The 27,991-nt window shown below is 51.6% G+C and overlaps 1 protein-coding gene across 6 annotated transcripts in view; it reads right to left on the reverse strand.

Moving 5' to 3' along the window:
* HTR2C (5-hydroxytryptamine receptor 2C) overlaps nucleotides 1–27,991 on the reverse strand; it is a 370,182-nt gene that overhangs the window by 103,152 nt on the left and 239,039 nt on the right. For 5 of the 6 annotated variants that reach the window (XM_059732933.1, XM_059732931.1, XM_059732930.1 and 2 more), the window contains one exon: nucleotides 6,155–6,265. The exons of the other annotated variant lie outside the window; for it this stretch is intronic. The gene's annotated coding sequence lies outside the window, so the exon portion shown is untranslated. The remainder of the gene's footprint in view (nucleotides 1–6,154; nucleotides 6,266–27,991) is intronic. 6 annotated transcript variants of the gene reach the window in all.

Genomic DNA, 27,991 nt, shown 5'->3' on the forward strand with positions numbered 1-27,991 from the left:
GAGCAAGCGAGGGACAGCAGGTCCATGCTCGCTGCCAGGCAAACGGCTCCGAAGAGAGCAAAGCCCGCAGTCAGACATCCCTCTCCAACGTCCAGGTGCTGGGCCAGGTGCCGGCGCCAGCCTGGGAGATGTCCAGTGACACTTCCAGCTCGTTGCTTCAGGAATTGAGCCCCGATCTGGGAAAGGCTGAGCACGCTGCCGTCTCAAAATCAAGCCCGCATAACACACAGGCCTTCACTGCCTCTTCGTTCTGTCCAGCGTCACGCGCGGGTGGTGCTCTAGTCAGCTGTAATACATCCGCGGTCAGACCATCTAAAGAGACTGGGTTACGTGCCTTGCTATTACTAATTCACTTCTATTTTGCCTGGAAACCATGCTTTTCTGTCACCAGGAGTCAGGACAACATGCCAAACTTGATGCCATGCTGCAGCTGCAAGGCAGCGGATAACATGCATCGACATGCTAACAGCATGCAAAACCTGGTACAGAGAGAGCCCGAGGCAAGTCGCACGGAGAACAGGAACGAGCTGTTCACAACTGGGCAATATCTCTATTCACTACAGTTGACTGAGTCCACCCGATAGCAACCCACCCTTCCTCACTGGCTTGGGAAAGGCCAGAGGAAAACTCCCTCTATTTTCTGGTGGATCCAGCCGGCAACTCGGAGATCAGTTACGGACCGGCCGTGACTTCCAGCGGGGGCAGGCACCCACGCGACACGGTCTTTCCTGGGTTCAGAAGAGAAGGGTTTTGCAGGACGAGACTGAAGTGAGCCAGCAAATGCACAGGCGGAAGCTGCAGTCTCTCCTTCGAGGCCTTCCCTGTGAAGAGTCCCCACAAGTGTTTCCGAACGTGGTCCTCAACCAGCTCTTGCTGCGAGCCCAGGCCGGAGGCCGAGTGGATTCAATCTTCGCAGGTTAGTTTAAACTGCATAGATTGAACCAGTAAGTAAGTGAACAGACATCCACTTCCGATTCCTGGATGCAGACGCAGGCCTGGCCTGGGCAGACGCTACAGCCCACCTCCCTGCACTGCTGGAGCAGACAGCTTGGATCTGCAGCGGATCTGGGACAAAGTGCAATAAACTGATTTAACCTAAATCACTTCAGTCTGACACTACATCCATCCAGGTTTATCCTAAACTGGTTTCGGCCATTTCGAAAGCGGTTTATGTGCACTGAACTTCTGTTGTGTTACAGATTTGAACCGGTTTCCAATCACTTATACCGGTTGATGTGTAACCTCTGTCCTTAGCCACGGGGGTTACCACAGGTGTTGTGTTTGGTTTGTATTCACTCTAACCACGTGACTTGTGGCAAACGAGGCAGGCAGAGCCTTTGCTATGGATTCCTCCAAACACACAACAGCCAGGACCAAATTTTGCAAGGAAATTTGAAACTGTTTTTAATAACTCTAGTGCCTATCGTATCCTTCTTCACTATCATCACCCCACTCGTGTCACTGCCCTGGGGCGTGCTGTCCAGAACCAGGCTGGGAGCAGCATCAGCGTCTAGCAGGGCTAGGGACAGAGGTCCAAGACAAGCCAGCAATGGGAGCCATCTGGATTCAACAGGCACTTTTTCAATGCAAGAAAATCAACTGCAGTCTAATGCTCTATTTTTTTTAGTGCATCATTTCACATCTATATTTGAAGCCAGAAATAGGACCTAATAGAATAATGTATGGATTAAGCCATCAAACAAAACGCTGATGTCTCTCTGGAGCAGGTAGCAGCAAGGCAGCAGCTGTTTCTAAGAGCAATTTTGTTTTAAGTGGTGAAGCTGGCAGGCACGAAGTTAACATTTAGCTACCCGCTGCAGTTGTGGCCCTCAGTAACAGGAGGTGCGGAGTCAGCAGCCATGTTTCTGTCCAAAGGAGATGGAAGGAACAGAACTTCTGCCTTTAAATTCATCATTTAATATACTTGACACAACCCTTCTGTTCATAATCTATATCCACATGAAAAAAATGCAAGCTACCCCAAACCTCAGGGCGCTTCAATAGTTTCCGAACAGTCAGGAGGAACTTGTTGACAACAGCAGCAATTATTTAAATCTGTTAGTGCTCTCAGGCATGAACAGCTTGGCATCAAATCCAGATGGAGGTGGCTTTTCTATGGCTTTGTCTTTCCCCCCGTGGATGTCAGGGCAGCCAGCAGCACAGTCACCTCTGCTAACCCTGCTGTAGGCAGAGCAAGCGTGTACACGGCCACATTGGTCTCACCTAATCCAGCTGGCCTCTTGCTGGGGGGAGAGAAGACGCTGCTCCCATCCCAGCGGGGATGACACCAGTGCGTGGGCCGGGATGATGCGTCTCTGAAGACAGCGTCTCTGGAAGCAGCATGATAATCGCTGCGTGGAGCAAGCAGGGTTAATCATGTCCCAGCCAGCACACAGCCAGGGACCAGTGCTGGGGGGAACCAGCCCTCAGCTTCAGACCAGGACTTTTCTCCTGACAGCAGGACAAAGCTACAGTTGTTACTGGGATCAGCCAAAGGAATAAACCCTCCTTGGGGCAATGTACTGTGATACTTTCGTGCCCAAAAGCACTTTCCCAGCGGGGTTACAACTCTTTAGGCACAACCACAACAGTGGATTTCTTATGGAAACACCTGGCTTCTTTCAAACCACAAACCTCAACTATTAAAATCTGTACAGAATAGCCTTGCCACCCAGGGTTTTTCTTTAGGACGGCAGGAATATTATATCTAGTTTCTCCCAAGTAATTCTGGTCTCTTGGGTGTCTGTACACACCACGGGTTTTAATCCTCATTAAAATAAAGAGGTTTATAAAATTTAAACTTATTTTGGAGTGTCGCTTCTGTGTTTACATGCACTAGGTTTTTGAACAAATTAAGCTTTGGAGCATCGTGTCAGTGTTTACATGCACTAGGTTTTTGAATGAATTAAGCCTGGTCTCCAGCCCACACTGCAAGAGAGGACGGTCCAGCACTGCCCCTCGCCCCAGCCCAGGGCCCCTCACCCTGTACCCTGTGCCCCATGCCCATGCTGCAGGAAGCCAGCAAACCGCACAAGATTAAAAAAAAAGTTGGAAGCCATTCGAAAAAAAAAGCAATTAGAATGGGTGAACTACAAAAAAGTCGCAGCCATCTGGTGGACAAAGAGGCTCATTACACATCTTTGAGTACCTTTGTGTTTGCGCACAACGAATCCATGGATGCGATGCTTTAATTCCCAGTGAGGCAAACTAAACTACGTCCAAGGAGATTTACTTTAATGCACAAGAAAGACTGTTAAAGCATCTGAAAATCCTGCTCGTGCAAACAGACACGCAATTGCAGCTCATGAAAGGGCAAAAAACGTGGCATGTACAAAGGCCCTGACAGAAGAGTAAAAGCAAGTGTTCTCCATAAAGGGGACTTACATTAACAGCCTCCAATCCCCACTGCTTCTGTCCGGGAGCAAACGTATTTCAAAGTCCCACTGGGATTTGTCAGGTTATTAGCTCAGCCCCTAGGAGCTTTTCAAGGCTTCTCTGCCCCCAGGAGAGCATCTGCCTTTGCATGGCAGGCATCAGCTCCTTCTCCTGCCAGAGCTGGCTTTCAAGGACACGGCTCCAGGGTGACTGAAGGCATCTACCCAGGTTCAGCGTGTCTTTGCTTTTTAGGCTGCAGGTGCACACGGGAGCTGTGGACCACCCGCGCCTGTTGCTCCCGAGTCTTTCTAGCAGCAAGGTGTGGTCAGTAGGACAGGCACAGCCCTCGCTGACAGAAACACCAGACGTGCTTTGCAAGGTGATGGGGAACTAGAGCGAGAACTGCAAGTGCAGCCTGGGTAATAAGCACCCGATTTCCATGGCTCCTTTGCCCCCAGTGAGACCCTGAAGTCTTCGTCCCTTCATTCAGTTCCCTTCCCCTGCGCTGTTATCGGCTTCCAGCCGCGGGAGATGGGGAGAGCCAGGGCTGCACTCTCGGCTGCTGCTGCTGGGAGCGCAGCCCTGGTTCTCCCCTGGCTCTTGCTGCTGGCTTCAAAACTTTCAAAACGTTTCAACGTTTTCGAAATGTTTCAAGTAGCCTTGTTTTGTTTCGAGGCTGTTTTGATGCCCTTCATTTCGATTCAATCTCGCTGTTTCGAGCTCGAAATTAGTCGAAACATTGTCGAATCGAAACAACCGGAGAAATTTCACACAGCCCTAATTCCCAGGTGCACCCCTGAGTCTTCACTATTTACTCTGTAAAAACCAACTGGCCAGATAACAAAAACTAATCCATTTGCAAATGGATTCTTGCTCACTTCATTCCTACGTCCTAATCCCCTGAGGGCAGGACCCTAAGCCTGTACCATGCCCAGGGCAAGGGGACCCTGACTTCAGCTGGGGCTCCCTGTACTGCTGTAACCCAAACAACAGCTCCCAGCTGTGCTAGAGCCCAGATGGGCAGAGCAAACCAGGATGTCCTAGGAGCAGTGAATCATGGGATTCATGCAAGTAGTTATCTAGGGACCCAGAAGGTCCCCTCACCCTACGATTCTGTGATAGCACAAGTCACAGGCCCCCTCCCCACATTCATGTCATCTCAACCCTGGAACAAACGCCAAAGGAAAGGGACACTGTGCCACCCGGGTTTTTTCCTGTGCAGTAAGATGAAACACGCTCCAGCCTGGAAGGAAAGATAAACTCCAGGTGCACTCATGCTGGGAAATGCATCTTCAAGGACTTTTAAAGCTATTTTTCATTCACTGAAAGAACGAAGAAAGGAATGCAAAGAAATACCGGAGAGCATGTATGGCCTAAAAAGGAGCTTTAAGTGAGGCTAGGAAAGCAGACTGGAAAACATGGGCACAAGTTATCTTCCTGGCCAGGGCAGGAGGGACTGAGCCCGGACCTGACCAAGCAAAGCAAGGGGCTCAGCACCTTCGTCTCCAGAGCTGGGCCGTACAAGCAGTCATGGACTTGCATCCTCTTGTGCTGCACCCTGCCCAGTTGTGTGTGCTGGGCTCCTGCCAGGCACAGCTGGCCTGAAAATCCCCTTTGGAGGGAGACGTTCCCCCTCTTCCCTGCAGCTGGAAGGATCACTAGTCTCAAGCAGGATTTACTTTTCCTGGTAAATGTGGGGGGTCACTGCACGTTCTCCCTATACCCATTTCCCCAACTGCTCTGGTCCCTGCTCTTGACCTGTACGCACTCCCAGGACATCAAATGGCCCCCAGCAAAGCCAGAGGCAGGACGAGCAAGACTTGCAGAGGCAGCAAGGCAGGGGGAGAGAAACCTGTGCAGACCTCGAAGGACCCCATCCTTCGCCTCCCCCAATACATCCATCCCCAGGGAAAGACCTAGACAGTGGCAGTCTCCAGCAGAGCAGGTCATCGACCTGCAGGACAGGCCTAAGGCAAAGCGAGATGAGAAGACGTGCCGATGAGGCTCATTCACCTCCCTGCATTAGCTCCGGAAGAAGAAATGCTGCTTATAATGGGATGCTGCCACAGGTGCTATCACAATGAAATATTTTGAATGCCCAGGTTGACACTTTTCCAGAATGGAAAAGTGCAGAGATATGTGTCCTGCAATTATTACTAAGTTCAGTTCTTCCGCAGCGGCTGCGTGCACCTTCTCTAAACGAGCAGCCCTGGCTACTATACAAGGCGGAGCATCTCCCCGAAGTCTCACGATGTACTACCCAGCTTGCTGGTCCAGCTGCAATGGATGCAGATCTCTGACTGAGCGAACACACATTATGTGGGCAAGTACAAGCCCATTTAAAACCCTAAGAGGCGTGCGGGATACCGGGGTGAATGCGAAGTTGCAAGATATACAGAATAATGAAGGCAATGACATCTTTACTTTAGGAAATGTTCCTAGCCAATTTTTACCCAGCTCCCCGCTCTGAATATGCTTACGAGCAAACCAGCCGCAGCGACTCGGACCTGCGGGGTCCCAAGCAAGCCACAAAATCACGCTGCAGTCCCGATACGCGGGGGCAAGGCTGCTGCTCGAGACCCAGAGAGGCTGTCGTCCTTAAAAAAGGCATGTTTCCCCTTCCACGGGCAGTGACAGACAGGCAGGATTAGCTCTCTGCTGCAGATTTCTCATTGCTGTCTGTGTGTCTGGTGCTTCTTGACCTGGCTCTAGTGACTGGGGGTCTGTACAGGAGCACGGCCTGTGGGCTTGGGGAAGGAGGAACTACCGAGCGACTTACTGTCTCGCTAACACGGCGTCAGCGGTCTCTTTTCGGCAGCGCTCTCCCTCTGTGCAGGGCATGCAGCGGGGTCGTGCACGAGGAGACGGAGAAAAATACCAGCAGGGGGGCCTTAAAGAAAAGAGAGAGAGAGAAAAAAACTGAAAAAATTTTCCCTCTATTCAGGATGAAATGAATCTGTGGTTTCTATACGGGGCATTTCAAGCAGTCTCTGCCTCTCTCCCAGTCCAGGAAGCTAGCTTACCAAGATAACAGGTCACTGGACCAGACAATCTTGTCAGATGTGGCTCATTCAGCATTCGCTGTAGTTTAAATACACTGCAAACAGACACAGATGGAGGCATTAACCTGTAGGACACCCATTGCACCACTCAACCCTTCGCCTGGAGAGATTTATTAGCAGAAAGACTGGCTCGAGGAAGCGGCCCCGTTCTGAGCCCTCCCGCACTTGGCTGTTTGCTGTGTTTTACGGCCAAATAATTAATGAATCACTTTCTTCACTCGGTTAAACCGGCGCACGGCTGCGTGGAGCTGCTCCTCCAGCGTGACACCGGTGTAACAGAGATGAGCTCTTAGCCCGCACGCTCAACCCGGCTGCACTCTGCTTCGAGAGCTCAGCCCTGCCCGCTGGAAGTGGCAACTCTCATCATTAAATGGATTTACACAGTAAATTATTGCCAGGGAGCAGCAGCGTGGTTTTGTGCAGCACTATGGATCGTTATTGCTAGCTATTGCAGCTCCTAGGGAAACGAGGGCTTTGATTCGGAAAGCCCGTGCTGCCCGACACACAACGCTGCGCCGCATGGGGCGGTGGAGTAAATAGCGCGACTTGCTGCTCTGCAGAAACGACGTTTGAAGGATCATCAAAAACTAATAGAAGCAGAGGAAAGAAAACACTGACCAGGCAAAGCCAGTGTTTGAGGAGCGGAGGTGAGTGTCTCTCGGCGGGATGAGAGGTGGCTGAAGCTGTTCTGCAATAAGTCTGCTGCAGCCTGCCACGTCTCAAGTTTCCTTCTCAATTACTCGTGCTGAGCTTTGTGTGCAGCACAGCTAAACACAAGGAGCACGAACACGTGTATGTAAGAGTAAATGATAAAAGTGACTGAGACCTTTCAGTCCTTTTCTTCCCCAGATCTCCATGCTTTTTAACAAAGAAGGTAAGTGCCCGCAGGCTGGGTTGTAGCTGGAGGGACGCATGCCCCCTCCCTGCTCTGCAGGCCAGGTTCTTGAGCTACACTACATTTCCCATGATGCACCATACAGGCTTGGCTAGATGCACCGCCACAGTGCATCTTGGGAGCTGTAGTTGGCTAGGGAAGAGCATGAAGCCCTTTAAGTACAGCCCCCACAACTACGCTAGGGCGTTTCCTAACCACTACATTTAGTTTTTCACACAAAAGACTGAGCTTTCCCACTGACAGCGTCTTGGGGGAGGCATATTTGTGACTGCCTGTATTGTTTTATATAGCTTGCAATACCCTCTGGGAATGCTAGCCCAGACCAAATTTGAGTCTGTGAACCACCACGGCACCAGGGCAACTCTGCAAGCTCAGGCAAAGCACACGGTCTCAAAACGACCCACCCAACGAGGGTCTGACTGTGTCTAGGAGACCTAGCCTAGGTTTTCAAAAGGCCTGGTCACCTGTGGCCGTCACAGCACTGTCCGTGTCCCTTTTGGACACGAGACCCTTCCAAGAGGAAACCAAACCAAACCCGGTCTGTCCCACACAGATCTCTGACCCTGGAAACAGATGTGCCAGAGCCTCCAGCAACTCTGCTGCACCGTGGTCTCAAGCTGCAGCAAGGGAGGTTGAGGTTGGATATTAGGAAAAACTTTCTCCCTAGGAGGGTGGTGAAACACTGGGACATGCCTCCAGAGAGGTGGTGCAGTCTCCATCCTGGGAGGTTTTGAAGGCTTGGGTAGACAAACCTTGGCTGGGATGATGCGGTTGGGGCTGGTCCTGCTTGGAGCAGGGGCTGGACTGGATGTGACCTCCCGAGCTCCCTTCCCACCCTCATTTTCTGTGATCCTATAACTCCATAAAGTTGCTATCGATTTTAGGTGGTAAGCCTCACTCAGCACAGTAATAGGTAGCAGCATAAAACCCTGTGACAGAAATGAATCAACGCTGGCTTATGGATAGAAAACGGACCGCGTTGGTCACACCGAGGGCAGAAATAACAGGTTTTGACCTCTCAGGGCTGCAGTTTCCAAGATGACTAAACCAGCTGGTGACAAGCAGTTCAGAGACGCGAGGAATTCACAATGATTGAGACAGGTGAGATTTATGGACTAATAAGGTAGAGCACACAGTAAAGCCAGGAATAAAATGTTAAGAGATCAGAAAAAAAACCAGAACACATATTGTACTCCGATACGAGACGTGCAATGCACAAACAGACAAGAAATGTGATCTAAAGCCATTCACGCAGTGTTTAGTAGCAATATAAAACAAAGGCAGAAAAGGTTTGAAGTCTATATAGAGCTACTGATACGGAGGAGAAAAAAAATCAATGGAAGTTATTTTGGCAAGTGATGAGACTCTCATAGAAAATATTTTGTGAAATCCTGGGTTTCATTTCATGAACATTTGGTAGCAAAACTGACCAAATGTGAAATACCACATAGGACACTGCCAAGAGGCTTGGCGCCCAGGTCTGCTGAACGGCAGAGATTGGGGGAATTTGCTCATGTTAACATTTCGTAAAATGCAAAGCACCGCGAAGGACCGCACCGGGTCTGAACGATTTAGAGACGCTGCGGATCCCGGGGTCTAGCTTGCGAATCACATGTAGGTGTTTGCACACCTAACAGCGCTAATAGCACCTGGCACCTTTGAAAAGACCTCGTGGTACCTCAGTGCCTCGGCACCCGGGTTGAGGAGAATTGCGACCCTCGGTCCCACGGGGAGCGTTGCTCCTTCCTGATGGCACAGAGCTGCCCAACGGGTTCAGGTGCAGGCTGCGATGGCTCTTGGAGGCACCGATTCCTTTACACCAGTGGTTTTCAACCTGTGGTCTGCAGACCCCAGGCGGTCCACAGATTACGTCTAAGGGGTCCCTGAAAGATGATTAGGATCCATCAACCGTTTGTGAATACCCACACTTCCAATTCAAAGGGGTCCGCACCTCCATTTGAAATTTTTTAGGGGCCCACAAATGAGAAAAGGTTGAAAAGCACTGCTTTACACCATTCACAGCATTGCAAAAATATGGTGGTCTGGGACCAGGCTCCTCTGCTGAAGACTTTCTGGGGTCTGCTTCTCTTTAAGCTTAAGGATAGCTCTGCTGCAAACAACAGGACTAGCCGCGCGCCGAGATCAGGCCCACCAGCGCTGGCACAACCAGGGCCCTCGGCACTGTCCAGTAAAGGGCAGGAGGCCTACAGGTCATCACGGTGGTGCCCGAGTCCCGGGAACGGCGCAGCCTCCTTCCACGGTGACGGCCGAACCACCAGCCACAGCATTGGGACCCCTCTCCTTGCTTTCTTCCCTTATTTTGATCCGTGCCTTATTTCTTTAGGGATCCCCGCTCTCTCTGCCTAGCGTGCATCAGACAGCGAGAGCAGCAGCCGTTCCTGGAAAGCAGTCTTTTTAGGATCAACTTTAAAAAAAATGGTTTTCCTTCCACCAAAGCCCATTTGCGTTTGGAGTCCCAGCAGCACGTGCAACGTCAGACGATTACTTCTCGGATGCAGTAACTCTGCAGCCAATTCCTGCCTGGTCTCTTAACCCGACTCGGCAGTGGAATTATCACCCGACGACAGCAGTTTCCTCGTTCAAAGTCTAACGCATGATGAAAGTTTCAACAAATTCTATAAATATTTAAATGAAATATAATCTGCATCTGCTTAGCGATCTGCGTTAAGAATTAAACTGCCGTTCTCATAAAATCTGTAGCCGTTCAAAGCGTGTGCACTCGCGGCTAATGTTGGGGCATCTACATTTATGTCAAATGGATCAGTGAGCTTTTTGCAGTCTGCCGTCCAGGCAGAGCTCGGCACTGCGGTCGACTCCCCGTCCGGAGGGAGATGCCAATTTAGCAGCTCAGACTCGTGTTCAGAAAAACCTGGCTTCAGACTATCGCACAAACTGCCTTTCCCAGTTTCTTTTATCTTTATTCCTACTTTAAGTCTATTTTTTTTCCATACGTTTGCTCCGTAGATAAGATACTCGAGTTTATGAGTCAGCCTCCTTCAGATTTCTTCCAAATTTCACTGAAGAGACTTGCAAAGCATCAGCCCGCTTTAAAAGCAAAGCTGTCCGTGCCAGCTCCACGTGACTCGTTCGGAAAACTGGGCTGCCACGTGTTTGAAGACGAGTATTTGCCTCCTTCGTGAGGGCAAGATCTTTAAATGCTGCTGGTTGACTCCTCTGGTGCCGTGCAAACACAACGCAGCAGAGGAATAATACGTCTGCTTTGGCCTGTGCACGCGGCATACTCTTACCCACACCATGGGTGCCTCTGCACTGCCACGTCCACAGCGCCCGCAGAGTTACCCCACGTGGCTGTCCGACTGCCCGAGAAGCTGAGCAAATACCCAGGTAACTTGTCCACGCTGAGCTCCCTGTTCCCACAGCGGTTTTGCAAAACAAGACCTACATCAGAAATATGCTGCAGCATAAATGGAGTAGAAATACCCCAAGAACGAGTGACATGTCACTGCACATCCACACCCCGTTCACTCACAACCATACCGTGTGCAGCAGGACCAGAGTAACAACCAGCTCGCCCCAGCCCAGCGGTGTAGTGCAGACACCACCGTGGCGGGCTCTTTCCCCGGCAGATCTGTGCAACGGGGTTATTATATGCTGGGCTGCCAGGACGCCACGAGAGCAAACATCCACTGAGCTGCAGCCTCCTGTTTCAGTGAGGAGTTTCTTTACAACCCAGTCCACGGCAGGATGGCACCTGCACGGTCCACTGACTTCAGCAGGGCAGAATCACGCCTGCAAAATGAGATCCACGGGTGTCGAGTCTGGCGAGCCTCAGCCGCCGCTTTTCACAGAATCAGAGAAAATTCAGGTGTGAAGGGACTCAGGAGTCACATCTCATCTGACCCCCTGCTCACACCAGGGCCAGCCCCAACTACATCATCCCAGCCACGGCTTTGTCCACCCGGGTCTTAAAAACCTCCAAGGATGGAGAGTCCACCACCTCTCTGGGTAACCTGCTCCAGTGCTTCACCACCCTCCTAGGGAGAAAGTTTTTCCTAATATCCAACCTCAACTTCCCTTGCTGCAGCTTGCGCCCATTGCTCCTCGTGCTGTCGTCTGCCCCCACTGAGACCAGTCCAGCTCCATCCCCTTTGCAGCCCCCCTGCAGGGAGGTGAAGGCTGCTATTCAATCCCCCTCGGTCTTCTCTTCTGCAGACTAAATCAGCCCAGTTCCCTCGGCCTCTCCTCACCAGTCCTGTCCCCCAGCCCCACAAACATTTTCGTTGCCCTCCGCTGGACTCTCGCCAACGTGTCCACATCCTTTCTGTAGTGGGGGCCACAGCTGGACACAGGACTCCAGATGTGGCCCCCCCCCGTGCTGAATAGAGGGAAACAATCACTGCCCTTGATGTGCTGCAACACTCCCACCAATGCAGCCCAGGATGCCAGTCGCCTTCTTGGCACAAGGGCACACTGCTGGGTCCTGTCCATCTTCTTGCCCCCCGTCCCCCCAGGTCCTTGTCTGCAGAGCTGCTGCCCAGCCCGTCACCCCCCGCCTGCACCGGTGCAGGGGATCGCTCCCTCCTCAGGGCAGGACTTTGCACTTGTCCTTGTTGAACCTCAGGAGATTTCTTTTGGCCCAGTCCTCCAACGTGTTGAGGTCTCTCCGAATCCTAGCCCAACCCTCCAGCCGGGTAACATGCAAACGCACCGAAGCCTATGAAACGTGGACGGATCTACGAGTACAGCTGCACAGACTACCGCTCAGAAACAAGAGAGGGACCGTTCTGCTGGGGCATCCTCAGCTCACCTGGCAGAAAGGGGCAGGTCAAAACGGGCACAAAGAGCTCCTCATCCTTCCCAGAACAACGTATCGCACCGGCTGGTGAAGAGGAGCGCTCGCGCCTCATCCAATGAAGGATCCCGCGCTACGTAACTGCTGTCGCCCCATGACAGCCCGTTCTGCCCCTGCCTCGGAGGCAAGCTCCCAGTACTCGCAGCGTGTCTGCCAGGCGGGAAGAAACGCATGAAGGAGGCAAGAACGCTGGAGAGTGACAAATGAGATGCCCGAAGCGCTGGAGTGAGACTAAAAGCATTATGGCTATTTAATTAGAGAAGGAGCTATTAAAGTAGATTGCAGTTGTTTAATGGTAGTTTTGCTTCATCTTTGGTAAACTCATGCAATTAATCGCTGCATGAGAATGTGGGAAATGTAGAACAGCGACAGGACGTGGAAAGAAATCATCAGGGAAGCATAAAATACAGGGGTTATAGTACTGGGATGTACTGCCAGTTCCTTACTCTTTTGTCTGGCAGATAATATCCGCCGATTTCTTTATCTTGGTAGCATGAGGACTCCCTTGGTGACACGGTGCTAAGTCAGAGCTGCCCACAAAGCAAAAGCACACCCAGAAAATGACCCGTCTACCCTCCAGGCAAGGGGGCAATGCAGCTGGCAGGGATGCACCCCAACTATCAGCCTTGTACACCAACAGCAACGTCGTCGCTGTAGCACTGAGCACCCACGGGCAGCAAACCCTGCCCAGGCAGGACGTGGGGGACCTGCCCCGAATGCCACGCTGCTATCGTGAGCGGCAGCGGCTGCTGTGAATGCAGGGCGGACCTGCGCGAGTGCCTGGAAGAAGCCTTACGTTCTCCTCTCCCGGGATCAACTGCGCACGTCTCTGCCCGGGAGACTGAAGAGCACCGCGACGGCTCGAGAGGCTGCTCAAGACTGGCATGCGGCGAGCAGTCAGGGCATAAAGTCTGATTTACCAAACACCTCTACATGAGACCAGTGTGGCAGAAATGCCACCGTGGGTGCCCCTCTCCAGAGACCTGTCTCAGCCAGCCTGGGAGGCTGGTGTTTCATTCCTCAGGGTGGGGATCTCCCACCTGGTCTACATGACAAAAGCCTGGCGCCTGGGAGGCGATGCTCTGGTCACCTGGGCAGGGGGGAAAGACCCGGCCCTGCGCGGGCCCAGGTAGCCAGGGATGCTGGGGAGATTGGTCGGCTTGTGGCCAGTATTGGCAGCTTCGATTGGACCGGGCTGCGGAGGTCAGAGAGGTTATTTAAGGGCCTGGGCCAGGAAGAAGGTGCAGTCAGCCATTAGCCATGCGGTCATCCAGGTGAATCTGAGCCTGGCTCTCTCCTCATCACCGCATGCTCCAAGAGTGCCCTGCCTCCAGAGGAAACGCCAACCACCTCTGGACGATGCGAGTGAGTAAGCTGCTCGAGATCCGATTAGATATTTAGTTTCAGTAACTCAGATGCGTTTAAACGGCTACCTCAGCCACCCTGGTTTGCTCTATGGGATTCCTCTGATATTCCTGTAAGATTTCTATGATACTGCTCTACCTTTTACCCTGTTTCCGCCCTACCCCTGTCATCAATAAAGTTCTCCTTTGTGACCGGTGCGGGAGACTTATTGAGGGTGGGTCTAAATTATGCCAAGGAGGCCCCTTAGGTCTGTGAACTAAGGGAGGCTTCCTAATAAGCCCCTGACTTGGGAAGTGCCCCGAGTGCTTGTATTGGATCTAGCACCCATTGGACGATCAGGCCTGCGTTCTCCAAGGTGCGCAGAGCCAGAAGTGAGTCCAGAGCCTTGGATGGTGGCAGCGGGACCCCAGGCTAGCGGGGGTGCTCCAGGGAAGGGGTCAGCCGGACGGGAGGCACCCCAGGGAGGTACTCGGAGCCTGGAAGGTGGTCGGGCGCAGGGAGGTGGGCAGCTCAACGCAGAAGCGCCCCCGACTGGCCCGCCACACCCGCCACAGGGTCCCAAGCGCCCTGGCTCTGATCAAGTGCAGCCCCGAAGCTGGAGCTGAATCGGATGTACACGAGCAATCCTAATAACGGAAATATCACTTACCATTGATGTGAAACTTGGTCATTTTGCCCCAAACTTTGCAGTTTTGTAAAAAGGAAACTTTTATAAATCCTAGGAAGAATCAACCTGATTCCAACATTGCTTTATTTTTATAGCTCAGTGAAAACAGCTGTTTATCTTGCCATTCTTCGGACATGGTAGAAACAATTCAAAAAGGTGAACCAGAAAGTAAAACGGATCAAAAGATTAAGCAGCCCCAAAATGTATTTTTTCACTCTGTTGTTTTACGTTTGACTAAAGAAACGTTCAAGGCATTTTAACGACACGGGTGATTTTAAACATGAGGAAACCAAACGTTTCACTTTGCAACGCAGCACTGACAGCTCCTTTAAATAGGCGCGTGTCGTGTTAAACGTGCGAGGGTTTACGCACCAGACTTTCCCCTCTAAGATACCTGAATTATCATCTACTTAGTTCACAAGTCGCAACGCACTTGCTGGTCCAAGCCAGGGGCTTGCATCCTGTGGTCTGTGGAGGGGTCCACAGACTATGTCTCCGGCGTGCATGAAAGATGACCACGGTCAATCAAGTCTGCAAATAGCCACATTTACCGTCCAAAGGGATCCCTCACCTCTGTTCAAAATTTCATTCAGTGCTGCTGCTGGAGCCCTGAGCAGGTAGGTGCGTGCCTTGCTTACAACTGGGGGGCAGACAAATTGCAGATTTAATCACCCATTTGTTGGAAGTCTGGCCCTGAAATCCTTTCCAGAAGAGCAGCACATAAAGCAAACCACCAAAAAACATCCAGCTGTTTCTCGGCTAATAAGAAGTATACGAGCGTGTTCTTCTCCAACACATTTAAATCAACCCTCATCACTTCACCGCACTCACCTAATACTATATTATAATTAAACATGGCACAAGCTAGCGCGCTCTCCAAGGCTAATCCAAGATAGCATAAATCCCTAGGAGGGATTCTGCAGTGCCTTTCCGAGTCCCCGCGCTGCAATTTCCATTTTTATTGCAGTCCTTTGTACCACGACCAGGGGCTGGGGCAGACACCCTCTTTATCTCGGCCTTTGGGACACTGCTCCCCTGACCTCGTCATCACCGCAGTTAGCATACCACCTGCTATGCTAATTGAATACACCTTTCACAAATGATTTTCGGCGCAGTCACCCATTTCCTCCACAAATGAGGAGGTGGTAAAAAACAGTTTCCGGTACTTTAATTCTGTCAGGCATGAAAGGAGGAACTTGTTTCTTAAGAATAATGAGACAACGCTTTGTTTTTCCACGCATCCCAGACAGACGCTCGTGCAGGGGTCTGCCCCCGGGCTGTGCACGGCTTCCTGGGACTGGAGGAGCCCCGTTTTGGAAAGAGGAAACAATGCCATGGCATAAGAGTGGTGCCGGGATGGTCGTGCAAGATCCATCAAGTTCATGTGGTCTAGTGTCCTTGGCTGTGGCCAAGACAGACACTCCAGGGACAGACGTAAGAAACCCCGTAACGGGCTATCATGAAACCATCAAACAGCTACCGTTGGGACGACACGGCTGCCAGGCTCTCTCCTCTTGCTGAAGCAGCACTTGAACGCGGGCCCGGGCACCTTGTGGGGTTTGAGCGTATCAATAATAAATACTCGGTTCTGTCAATATTAACTAAGGAGGTCCTTATGGTAATCTCTGTTCTGCACGCTTGAATTGCAATCAAGTGACTTGTGCATGGTCACGGAGCTGGGATTGCAATTCAAGTGCCCCTGATTTCCAAGCCAATGCATCAAGCACTGGACCACATGCCTCCTTGCAGGCTCGAGTGGTGCTGATTTAATTATCAGAGGCAATGACAACACCCAGGGCGCTCGTTCATTGTGCTTTCCAGTGATACCGTTCAGGCCGTGGGTAACGTTTAGCAGGAAAAACATTCCCCTACTTGGCTCATCTGCACAAGAGATTTTACAGATCAGGAACCGAGCAAAAGCTGTTGCAGCAGCCGCCACAGCCCCGTGTGTGACGCGAGTATAAATGTAGTCAGACATGACTGAGGAGGCAGGATAATAGTGAATGGGACGCACACTGTCACATCGCGTTAGATGATCCTATGGAAAAGGCGCTCGTTATTCTACGAGCCAGGACAGCTTAGTTTGTCAGGAGCAATCCATCTCCGTGCTAAATGAAACTTCACTTTCATTATGTACTCGCAATAAGCACGTGGTAGCCAGTTAGGTATTGCAAATGAAGTCATCTTTAAACAGGCAGGGCACACACACATCTCATTCTTCAATGCACCGGCACTTACGTTTCACCGGCCCCGGCACCCCCGCACGTTCCCTGCTGTTCCTAAGGACACACTTCGGGATCAACAACGTGGGGACATGCTTGGTTATTTGGGATCCATCTCTTTCTGTGACAGGGTGAAACATTCCCCCTCCCCTTTTGCAGATGCAGGGCCAGGTAAGGTGGAGAGAGACAGGCTAACAGAAGTTATTTGCAGGGTCTGATGCTTCCCTCTACGCCGCCAGCTTTTCACTGGTGCTACCAGAGGCAGTGGAGGGCACGTCTCCACCGCAGGCAAAGGTGCGGCTGCCCCGGGTAGCTTTCGGCGGCGTGGCTCCGGTGCCGCTGGCAATGGAGCTGCAGCAGCACGGAGCCCGTGGGGAAATAAATACCTGCCGAGCTCCGTGCTGCTCCCCAACTTCAGGCCCTCCAAGAAGTTCCTGTAACAACAACTGTCATTTTTCAATGCTTTTTTTAAACCCCAAATTATTTTAAACGTGGACTTGGCAAGTGAATGCACCTGCATTTCTTATGTCAGCTGTCTGCAGCAAGTCAAGCGCTCGCCCTCAGGGCCGGTCTGCCAGGGCTCATGCGCTGTGTGCATCCCAGCGGACGTAGCAGGGCCGGAGGGTCGCTGTAGCCGACGGTCGGGGAGGAAGCAAACCCTGCGTCTTTCCAGACCTTCTGGCTAAGATGGAGCGCAGCTCGTGCATCTTTCCAGCACGAGGGACAGCTCCTTGCGGCTCTCGCCCAGCAAAGCGCCTGAACGCGGGACTCCGGCTGCCCCGCTTAAAACCTGTGCAAATGTTTAAACACCCAGCTGGCCTGGGGATGATTTCTGTGATGACTTGATTCTCCACCGCCTGCGGCCTGGTGCAATCGGTTGTAACTGCACAACGTCTGGTTTTGCTGCCTGCCACCAACGGCCGGATTCAGTGGCTGAAAGCTGAAGCCAGGCACGCGAGGGCTAGAAACACGGCACTGATTTGCATCACTGTGTTCAACTGATTGTCGGACCCTCTCAGTAAGGGCTATGGCAGATCCTCCATCAATCCCTGAATCTAGAAACCAGCCGTTGCATTCAGGTCTTCTCTTCCACCCGCTCGGTGCTGGAGCTAGCGTTTGCCAAAGGGGCAGTACAAGAAAACCCTGGATCATTATTCACATGCATTATGATCCTCCTAATCTGAGCAGAGCTCTGTGCTCAGATGCGTCTGTCGCCCAAGCTATCGAGACGCCCTACTACATTGTATATTCATTGCAACAGCTTTAAACTTTACAGATATTTTCAAGCATGTAGAAACAGCAGAAAGCCACTTGAAACGCCCAAATGATTCTGTTATCAGGACAAAACTAACTTTATATGCTAGTTTTCCATTCTCCAGTGTTCACTGTTCGCTGTCCGTGCTCCCGTCAGATGATAAGGCCGTTCGTCTGAATGCAGGGGGGCGAAGGAAGTGGTGTCTCTATCAACAGGAGCCACGTGGACAAGCCCTTCTAACCGCTGTGGCCAAACGCAGATCCCAAAGAGCTGAACTCACATACGAGACAGACAATTAGCGTCTGGTCCCAGTAACTAGAGCAAGACTGCCCAGTATTGCCATCGCTTCAAGCACTCGTCAACCATTTTGCCATTTCTACTCCAAAGTGCTGCACGTCCCTGTGATCCTGCACGCGGCGACTGCCAACGACAGAAGTGTGACTGAACCGCGGCCTCAGCTACAACCAGCAGACTCATTTAATGAAAAGCCTGGCCTCTGATGTTTAACACAAGCCCTCCTATATTTGGGGAGCTACTGCTACAAATATTCAGCTAATGGCATGGGAGGGAAGAGACCTGGGCTTGTCACAGCATCTCTAACCCGTACTTGCTCAGGGAAACTTGGAAATTTCTGAATCTGCAAACTGGGGAGGCAACCAACACGTTTCAGAGGGGTCTGGGATTACAGCTTATAAAACACTTTGAGATCAGAAGGGTGCAAAGCAATAGCAATAAATAATGTGTGTGTGTCATGGCTTTTATGATGTCCGTATTATTCCTCATTTACACACTCCTCTGAAGAAACAGAACGTTATTCTTAGAAGTGATGTTACACCTGTAAATGTATCATCACTCTCCAAACCATTTCATGCTTATATTTCTTTAGATGTAAAACTCCCTTCAGCATGAATACAGAGGAGTAACGATGAAGCCCTGGCAATAACACTTCCCCCTGCCAGACGATGGGAAAGTTGAGGTTTAAGGATTCCCTTCCAGGGGTTTCAACTGTGCAGCGGCAACTCTCAACATCATTTAGAGCATCATGAGTTTGGGAATTAAGAAGATCTTGTGAATTCATTACTGTCAGAGAGTGATGCAAAAAGTACTATGAGCATCTGTTTTATTGAAATGGGCCATTATCTTGCAAATAATTTGCTCAAATGAAACAGTAATTCCCGTGTTTTAAGGTTACCAAAGTCTTTTAGAGTGAATTTCACAAGCTTGATAAAAACCCCCCAATAGTTCCACAGCAGAGAAGGAATAGCGCCTCTCTTATTCATTGACTTGTGCACACACATAAGGGGTACCTAAGTCTGTAGCCTGCGCACTCAAAATGCCATTTAGGAGCAAGTCCTAACACGCATCATACTGAACAGTCGAATGCACCTGTACACCCCTGGCTCGAAACGGGAGGGCAAACACGATGCTTCTGTAGGGCTAACGAGCAGAGCGCCACTCGAACACAGCGCGTGGCCTCCAGTACCCCGGCCGGCACCGGGATGTCTGCATGGACGGCACTCCTGCGTGCCGGAGCTCGGCGCAACGACCGCCCGTCGCTTTGCTCCGCGGGCGGCAGGAGGCAGAGCGCTTCCAAACGTGTCTCCTATTTGCTACAGCGATTTCTCCACAGCTTCGCCAGGCAGCACAAAATGATTTGCTTTGCTGTAATGCTATTTTCCAGCCTGCTGAAATTGTTTCCTCCCTCGCAGAAGAAATCCTGCTGCAAACGCACGGTACAAAACACCGTGATTAGCGCTCCGGGGTGCTTTGCCAGTGGCAGGTGCGTTCTCCGCCTTATCGAAGGAAAAGCTTTGGGCTAATCCCACGTCCGTGCCTTCGAACTGCTTGGCGGGGTCCAAGGAAAGCAAAGGAACTTCCTCCGGAAGCAGCGTCTTCGGACAGGTCCTGGCAGGAGCAAGGCAGGTAGGCGCCGTGCTGGGCGAGAGCAGGAAAGGGAGAGACGTCCCTGCGACAGCAATTAGCCATCCTTCACCTTCCTCCTTGAGCACATTAGATAAAGCTTCTGAGCTGCCGAAACAACAAAAGCAGCCAGAGGCCTGCGGGAAGGGGGAAAGGAAGTCTATTTAATTCATCGTACCCGCTAAAGTTTAAAAACAGGGCCTGAATTTTCCAAATGAAAAGATTACAGTGAAGTTTCCTGCTACGGTGCCCAACAGCCTGAGGCTTTCTACAAAGCAGCTTCACAGATTTGCGTCTTGCTCTCCCAACTTGCCCCATTGCTCTCCACCACGAGGCCCCATCCTTGAAGACCTCGACAGGAAAAGAGCAGGATTCACGGGGGCTCTGCACAGCGGGACTTCGCAGGGACAAGCGCTCGCACGGCCCTCTTCTGCTGTCTAGCATCCGAGTGGGTATTATTAGGCCAGACCGGGTTAGAGTAGGCATACAAACAGATCCCACGCTGGAGACACCCATTCAACATAGCGAATCTTCCTGTAACTGGAGAACAGCCAGTCGGGATCTACCCAAAATGCGTCTTGCACCACGAGCAGAAGATCTCCCAGGACCTTTTATTGGGAGGAATTCACTACTGGGAAAACGGCTAGCGCAACACTTCACTCAGCTGCTCGTGGTGCTGGCGCTGGCTCGGCGCAGAGGGCCGTAACGTCATCCATGGGCAAGTAATCCTCTCCTTTCAGAGATGGAAGGGAGTCAACACATTAGCATAATGAAATTATTGCAGATGATGCCTACTTCAATGGAAAGGAAGCAATCAGGAGTTGAGCAAAAAGTGCTGCTTAGTTTGTTGATTAAAAGCAATAGTAAATCGCTGCATCCCAGCAGTATTTTACCTTCCTAATATTTCTCCTTGCAAAATTATTGCTTTGCCTTCTCAGAAAAGCTCATTTTGATCAGCCCGTTACGGCCACCGTTACTGTAAATGCCTTAAAATTAGCGCAGCACTTGCAGTGTTACCACGGTCAGGAGAAAATGTTGTGACGGCAGAGAAAAATAGCACCTTAAATCACTCCAAGACATTCAGGGTCTAATTTTCTCCTACACAAATGCACCACCTTCAGCAGCCCCTGGCAGGATGTACAGATACCCGCCTATGCAGGCAGCCTTGCTGATACTTGGTCTGAATTTTCCTTCGGTGAAGTTTGGCGTATTGCTCTCGTGCGCGCCCCTCGCTGTCGCCCCCCAAGACCCTCTCGCCCGCACCTCTAACCACGGGCTCAGACCGGGGCCTTGCAAGGACGAGTCTCACGTCTCACGTTCATGGCACAGAGTCCTTCGATCTGGGGGCTGCCGTGGTCCACGTGCCCTGAAACAATTTGCTGAGTTGCCCTTTGATTTGACTGCCTGTTTTATACTAAATCTAAAATTGTGCAAAATGGTTTTCACTCCAACAAGCAGAAGTTAATGAAAACATTTTAACCCAGGTCAGAAAACCACTTAGCATCCCGTGTCTCAGGGGAATCAAATACTTGCCTTTTCAAACATTCAATCTTTTGGGACTCCTACTCCTCCAACAAAAAGCCCCCGAAACATTGCATAAAATCCTCTTTTCATTAGGTAATCTATCCTACAAGCTTCTTACTGCTAAAAAAAAAATTTAATTTTTTTTTTTAGGTGTTACTATGAACATTATTTCAAAGTCAAATAACAGCAGAGGCAAAACTTGATAAAAACTGCAGCTTGAGTATTTTAAAGACTTACTTAACATTTGCGGATATCCCGCAGAGGATTTTATTAATGAGGATCAAGACCCTAATACAGCTTGTCAGATGGATGAGGACATCAAAGTGTTTCAACAGGGAAGAGCCTGAGACTTGACAAGCCGTCAGAGGCCAGAACTGATAAGAAATAAGGCTAATAAGATAAGGGCAATGCCTGAAGAGATGGTAGGAACGGGATTAATTTCACATTGTATTCCTCCAGACTAAGGATGGCCACGGTCTGCAGGAGAGCTGAAAATGAGGCCAGATATTTGGTAATGCTGAAATCTCCACCGCGTGGCCCCGTAGACGCACGCGTGGCATCGTTCCTTTGTCTCGTGAACCTCATCGCGTTCTCTTAACGGCACGCAGGCGAGGCGCTTTCGCTTGTTTAATTCTTCACGACGATTTGCAACATCCAGCAAGTGGGAAAACTTCCCAACGAGGTCTAGCAAGTCAGCCCCTCCCCGACCTTTGCCAAGCCTAGAGGCCTGAGCCAGGAGTCACCGAAAATTAAGGTATCGCCTCTGAACCAAGACTTTTACAAGTTTTGTGTTCCTCTCTTTTCCCAGACAGACCGACGCGGCTGCAAGACAGGTCCCCAAAAGCAATGGAGACAGCCGATGGACTCCGAACAAAACCCGAGCACCGCTGTAAGGGACCGCACCGGAGAGCGTGAACGACGTGGGCGCTTTTAGGTGCAGACGTGTCCGCCGGGACCAAACTCCGGCTCGAGGGAGGATATCCGGTGAGGTGCCAAGAAGAAAGGGAAGCCCGCTCGGCTGCAACGCCTCGTCCGCAGGGACGTGCGGCGAAGGTGCGGCTCCAGCTCCAGAAGGCAGGTTGACGCCACCCCGCAGCTCTTGCAGCCTCTCTGGAGCAGCGGGCATCGGCACTTGGAGAGCTTTGAAGAAGTCAATGGAAACTGGTGTTTACTGCGCATAACGAGGAGCTTTTTAAAAGGAGGAGACAAAGCGTAGCTACCAACCCCGCCGTAGCCTACAGAAGCGCAGCCTACGCGGGCTGCCTAATCACCCTCGCACTTTCCTTTGTTAGTTCACAAACTAATCTGTATCAGGTCTTTGTACCGTATATAATAGTTCCCCAAAGTTTTCAGAATAATATCGTTTTGCACCCAGCATGATTTATAATTAATCTCCATTTTTGTCTTGTGTAACGCACGCTGAGTCTGTGGTCTGCATGCTAATTCCTCTGGAGCAGAAAGGTTTAAAATCCCCAATGGAAAGAGCTACAGCTGCTCTAAATGTTAGGATTAATCCCTTTAATTCACAAAGATCTCATTTGAATCCCATCTCGTGGAATTCATTGCTATGTTAGCCTCCGCTAGGGTTTTAATTTTAAATGCCCTTGTGAGAAAGTATCGGAAAGATGATGTTTTAGCTGCGAATTTTATTGAATAAAGGCTTTTGGAAAGATGATGTTTTCTGATGCGTGATTATTTGAACCCCTGCACTTGCTCTTAAGAGCACAATGAACAAAACAAGACAGGCGTTGAGTCTCCGTTTGTGAACACGACCGTAGGCGTGCGAGAAACGGAGGAGTCCTAGAGGCCCTTACCGCCCGTCTCCCGGACCGCTCGAATAGACAGGGCGGTGCTGGGCCAAGATCCCTCCCTCCCGCGGGAGGATGGATGCAGGAGGCACATCCATACCGACTCCCGTCTGCTGAGCTACCAAACGGCTCCTGGGGCGCGGGGGCAGGCGATTCCCCCGCCAGGCGCTGGCTGCCCCACGCTGCTCCCGATTACCACGTCCAGGCCCTCACCTACGGGACAGCGAGTGGTTTTTGCCTCCGCGGTGGATTCAGGATAAAATACAGTAGCTGCAAACACTACCTGGAGCAAAAATATAATCACGGGCCATTGCTTGTTGCCAGCTGGAAAGGATGCAACACGCTGCCAGCAGACTCAGGCTGATCTAGTTGCCAAAGTAAACCGTGAATTTTCCGAAACAGAAAGATGTGCAATCAAGGAAACTCCGTAATGCCCCTGACAAATCAACCCCTCGTGCGCAGAGACCGAATCAAGCCACGGTATTTTGTGAGAGGTGATAAATGCCCGCTGGGTTTTCCTTTTCTCTCCCAAACAAAGCGAATCTTCCTGCATCAGATCTATGTCCTTAACCAATTTGCTAAGCTATGTTCATGACGTAAGACAGGGAGGGATATAATGAGCATCAAAACATACTTTGCTTTAAATCTTAATAAAAGCATAGCATGGCCATTGAGGGTAGATATAAATCATTTCTGATGGCAGGAAGGAAACAGTACCCGGCGAGCTCCATCACCATGGTCTGAATCAAATACTCCGGGAAAAGGCACTCTCTCTGCACCAGGCTCTTGAAAAATTAACAGAGAGAAACTATGCATTTAAATATTTAGGAATAATCATCACTGAGGATTAATCTAATTACTGAAGAAAACAAGGCAAGAATTTACCAGTGCTCATATATGCCTGTTGAGCTTGGAAAAAAACTAACGGCATCAAGGAAAATCTAAGAAAAACTTTTAAAATCCGGCTTTCTCGTACAACTGTTCAACCTGTCCTTTTCAACAGGTGCAAATCCTGGATGCTAATAAGGCCAAGTCCCGGAGGACTGGAAAAGGGCTAACGTGGTCCCCATTTTCAAGAAGGGGAGGAAGGAGGACCCGGGCAACTATAGGCCAGTCAGTCTCACCTCCATCCTTGGTAAAGTCTTTGAAAAAATTATCAAGGCTCACATTTGTGAGAGCCCGGCAGGACAAATTATGCTGAGGGGAAACCAGCACGGGTTTGTGGCGGGCAGATCGTGCCTGACCAATCTAGTCTCCTTCTATGACCAGGTTACGAAACGCCTGGACACAGGAGGAGGGGTGGATGTCGTATACCTGGACTTCAGGAAGGCCTTCGATACGGTATCCCACCCCATACTGGTGAACAAGTTAAGAGGCTGTGACTGGGATGACTGCACAGTCCGGTGGGTGGCGAATTGGCTGGAGGGTCGCACCCAGAGAGTCGTGGTGGATGGGTCGGTCTCGACCTGGAAGGGTGTGGGCAGTGGGGTCCCGCAGGGCTCGGTCCTTGGACTGATACTCTTTAATGTCTTCATCGGTGACTTGGACGAGGGAGTCAAATGTACTCTGTCCAAGTTTGCAGATGACACAAAGCTATGGGGAGAAGTGGACATGCCGGAGGGCAGGGAACAGCTGCAGGCAGACCTGGACAGGTTGGACAAGTGGGCAGAAAACAACAGGATGCAGTTCAACAAGGAGAAATGCAAAGTGCTGCACCTAGGGAGGAAAAATGTCCAGCACACCTACAGCCTAGGGAATGACCTGCTGGGTGGCACAGAGGTGGAAAGGGATCTTGGAGTCCTAGTGGACTCCAAGATGAACATGAGCCGGCAGTGTGACGAAGCCATCAGAAAAGCCAATGGCACTTTATCGTGCATCAGCAGATGCATGACAAATAGGTCCAGGGAGGTGATACTTCCCCTCTACCGGGCGTTGGTCAGACCGCAGTTGGAGTACTGCGTGCAATTCTGGGCGCCACACTTCAAGAAGGATGCGGATAACCTGGAGAGGGTCCAGAGAAGGGCCACTCGTATGGTCAAGGGCCTGCAGACCAAGCCCTACGAGGAGGGACTAGAGAAACTGGACCTTTTCAGACCCCACAAGAGAAGGTTGAGAGGCGACCTTGTGGCTGCCTATAAGTTCATCACGGGGGCACAGAAGGGAATTGATGAGTATTTATTCACCAAGGCGCCCCCGGGGGTTACAAGAAACAATGGCCACAAGCTAGCAGAGAGCAGATTTAGACTGGACATTAGGAAGAACTTCTTCACAGTTCGAGTGGCCAAAGTCTGGAACGGGCTCCCAAGGGAGGTGGTGCTCTCCCCTACCCTGGGGGTCTTCAAGAGGAGGTTAGACGAGTATCTAGCTGGGGTCATCTAGACCCAGCACTCTTTCCTGCTTATGCAGGGGGTCGGACTCGATGATCTATTGAGGTCCCTTCCGACCCCAACATCTATGAATCTATGAATCTATGAATAAAGGCAACTGGGAAACGGCCGCACGCGTTTGAAAACAAAGTGCTACGGAAAATATCTGGAGACTGCACAAGGCAGCAGGAGGCGAAGGCTTTCGTTGAGGTGGTTCAAGGCTCTCTGGTCTCACTGGCCTCGCGGGAGAGAAACTTTGTGCGGTCGATTATTTTTCCTGGCACTGAGGGACTTCACAAGTTCATCTCCAAAGAGGAGACCTCCGCAAGGAAGAAAGCACAAGATGTTTGTCATCGAAAGAACGAGGGTTGCGGGGCCTCCCCCGTGCCCGCTCTTCGCTGTCAGCGTTGTTCTGCTCCACAGCGAGGTGCAGAACCGTGCCCGAAATACCATCCTCCGGGTACGAATACCGCACAGGCGGAAGGGCTGTGAGCGCGCCGGATCTGCACATCACCTGGGGGAGCACAGCACTACCCATCTCAGACGGGACACAAAACCGCACGCTCTCGGGGACTGGGACCGTCCTTCTGCTCTCTGGACAGTAGCCGGCACGAAGGGGTCTTGCCCTGCAGCTGGAGCTCTTATGCACCACCTTGATATTGCTAGTGCTGACATTGGCTTTGACCTTGCAAAGGGAGCATGCGTGCTTTCAACACAGTCTCCGTCGCACAATGCAGCAGCTAGATAAAACTGGCAAGGAATAATCCATGGCTAACAACAGCTCAGAGCTGCAACGGGCTTCGCTGCTGCCTGGCAGCTCTGCAGCGGGTTATCTGGCGTCTGTGGGAGTTCGGGGCTCGCAGCTCCTAGAACCGTGCCCGGCAGAGAAAGAAAAGGTGGGGTTTGATTATCTACTGCCGACCACCACAGCAACGCGGCTGGGAGCTACCCGGCAGTGTTTCGATTGTGAACAAATGCGTTTAACCCTGGCTAACAGACGCGAGGCAGTGCCACGTGGTGCAGCTACAAGTGCCAGCAGTTTTGGACTCGGGGGTGCATCGTTTCTTCTTGCAACGGGGAGCGCCCCCCACTCCTCACCTCTTCTCTCTGCTAGGGCCTTGCCAACACGGCCATCACCGGTGCTTCCCTTTTCCCCATCAGCTGTCCCTCAACGCCCCATCTCCCCACTCGAGCAATGATGCTCTGCTACATTAATTGGTGTAAGCTTGGCAATGGCATGGACCCGTCTCAGCAACCGGCCCCTGCCCAGGAGAGTACTCAGCCCGTGCAAAGCCCCTGGTCCAACCACCTCCTGGCTCCAGCACATGGTGCAGCCATGTCCCCCTTACCACACAGAGACCCGTATCTACTGCTTTGTGTGAGCCACGGGTAGAAATAAGAGCAGCCGCCCGCCAGGCAAAGAACAGCCCCAGGATCACGAACGCCCAAAGGTCAGCAGCAGCCCTGGGCTGTAGTAAGGCAGCTGACCCACCTCACACCTGTATATCTGTGGGTCAATGAAGACGAAAAACAAGTCCCCCAGGTGGCTGGAGACGGCAGGAATCTCTCTGGCAGCCTGGCAGGCTCCCTGATGGAGACAGGTGACACGCAGAGGAAGTCAACGATAAAGGGAAATCGCTGCCACGTGCGTGTTAGGGCTCAGCACACCCACATCAGATCTGCCAGTTTGCATATAAAGCAGCCTGCAATCTCCCAGGACGCGGAGGGAGGACTGAATGCAGGGGAGTGTGAGCGAGCTGGAAGAGCAGCAACAAAAGGAGCTGCGGGAGGGGAAAGCGCTCCCTTTCCCGGTGCTTCTGCTGCAAGCCCCTGGTCCACGCGGGCTGCTCTCAGGGGGTCGTGCGTGCAAAGATCCTGTGCACCGCACCTTCTGCACCCTCCAGCTGCCCTGACTATTTACAGTCATCGCCCCTCTCGTCTTCTGCCTTCATGCTGGGGTTTGTTCGGCACCTGTCTCTGCATCAGCGTTAGATTTAGGTTTGGTTATCAGCCTAAGCCTAGCTCCTATTTCTCTCCTATTTCTCTATGCTGCGTCCACAGCCATCTCCGGACTGCTGCCAAGCAGCATGCCCTGCCAGCTTGCTCCGCGCCATTAGCATCCCTGGGCACGCTCCAAGAAGAAACCATTTTTCAGCGGCACTGCACATGGAGTAGGTGCCATGGGGCTGGGTCTCATCATGCTCCTTCCTAGGGCGACAGCTTGCATGCACCGCCCCGTGCCAGGCTCCCTGGGGCTGAGGCTCGGTCCGAAAGGGTCTGGGCTTGCGATGAATCTCAGGGCGGGGAGGAGGTCGCAGGATGGGAGAGCAAACCACTCTGTGCTTTCATAGCATCATAGAGAAGTAGAGCTGGAAGGGCCTTCAGCTGCTCCCTTTTGCAGGTGCCATTGCTCTGAGTGCCTGTAAACTTTGGTGCACCCCTCGGCCAGTCCTACACACGATATGGGGTTCCCTGCCCCTATATGCTACCTGGACCCCGGCCGGCACCTGGGCAGCATCTCTCGGTCTTTTGCTAGCAAACCACGGCACGGATGGTCCAGGTGAGACATCCCTTCCTCCCACCGCCTTGCCTCATCCCACGGAGCGGAAATGCGTTTGTCCCACCGACGCGGGGCCGGGGGCATTCCTCCAAGAACATCCTTGTATCAAAACGAGTCTGAAGGAAGTAAATGCAAGTC

The sequence above is a fragment of the Alligator mississippiensis genome, chromosome 8 (genome assembly GCF_030867095.1).
Source record: "Alligator mississippiensis isolate rAllMis1 chromosome 8, rAllMis1, whole genome shotgun sequence".
NCBI classification, from domain to species: Eukaryota; Metazoa; Chordata; order Crocodylia; family Alligatoridae; genus Alligator; species Alligator mississippiensis.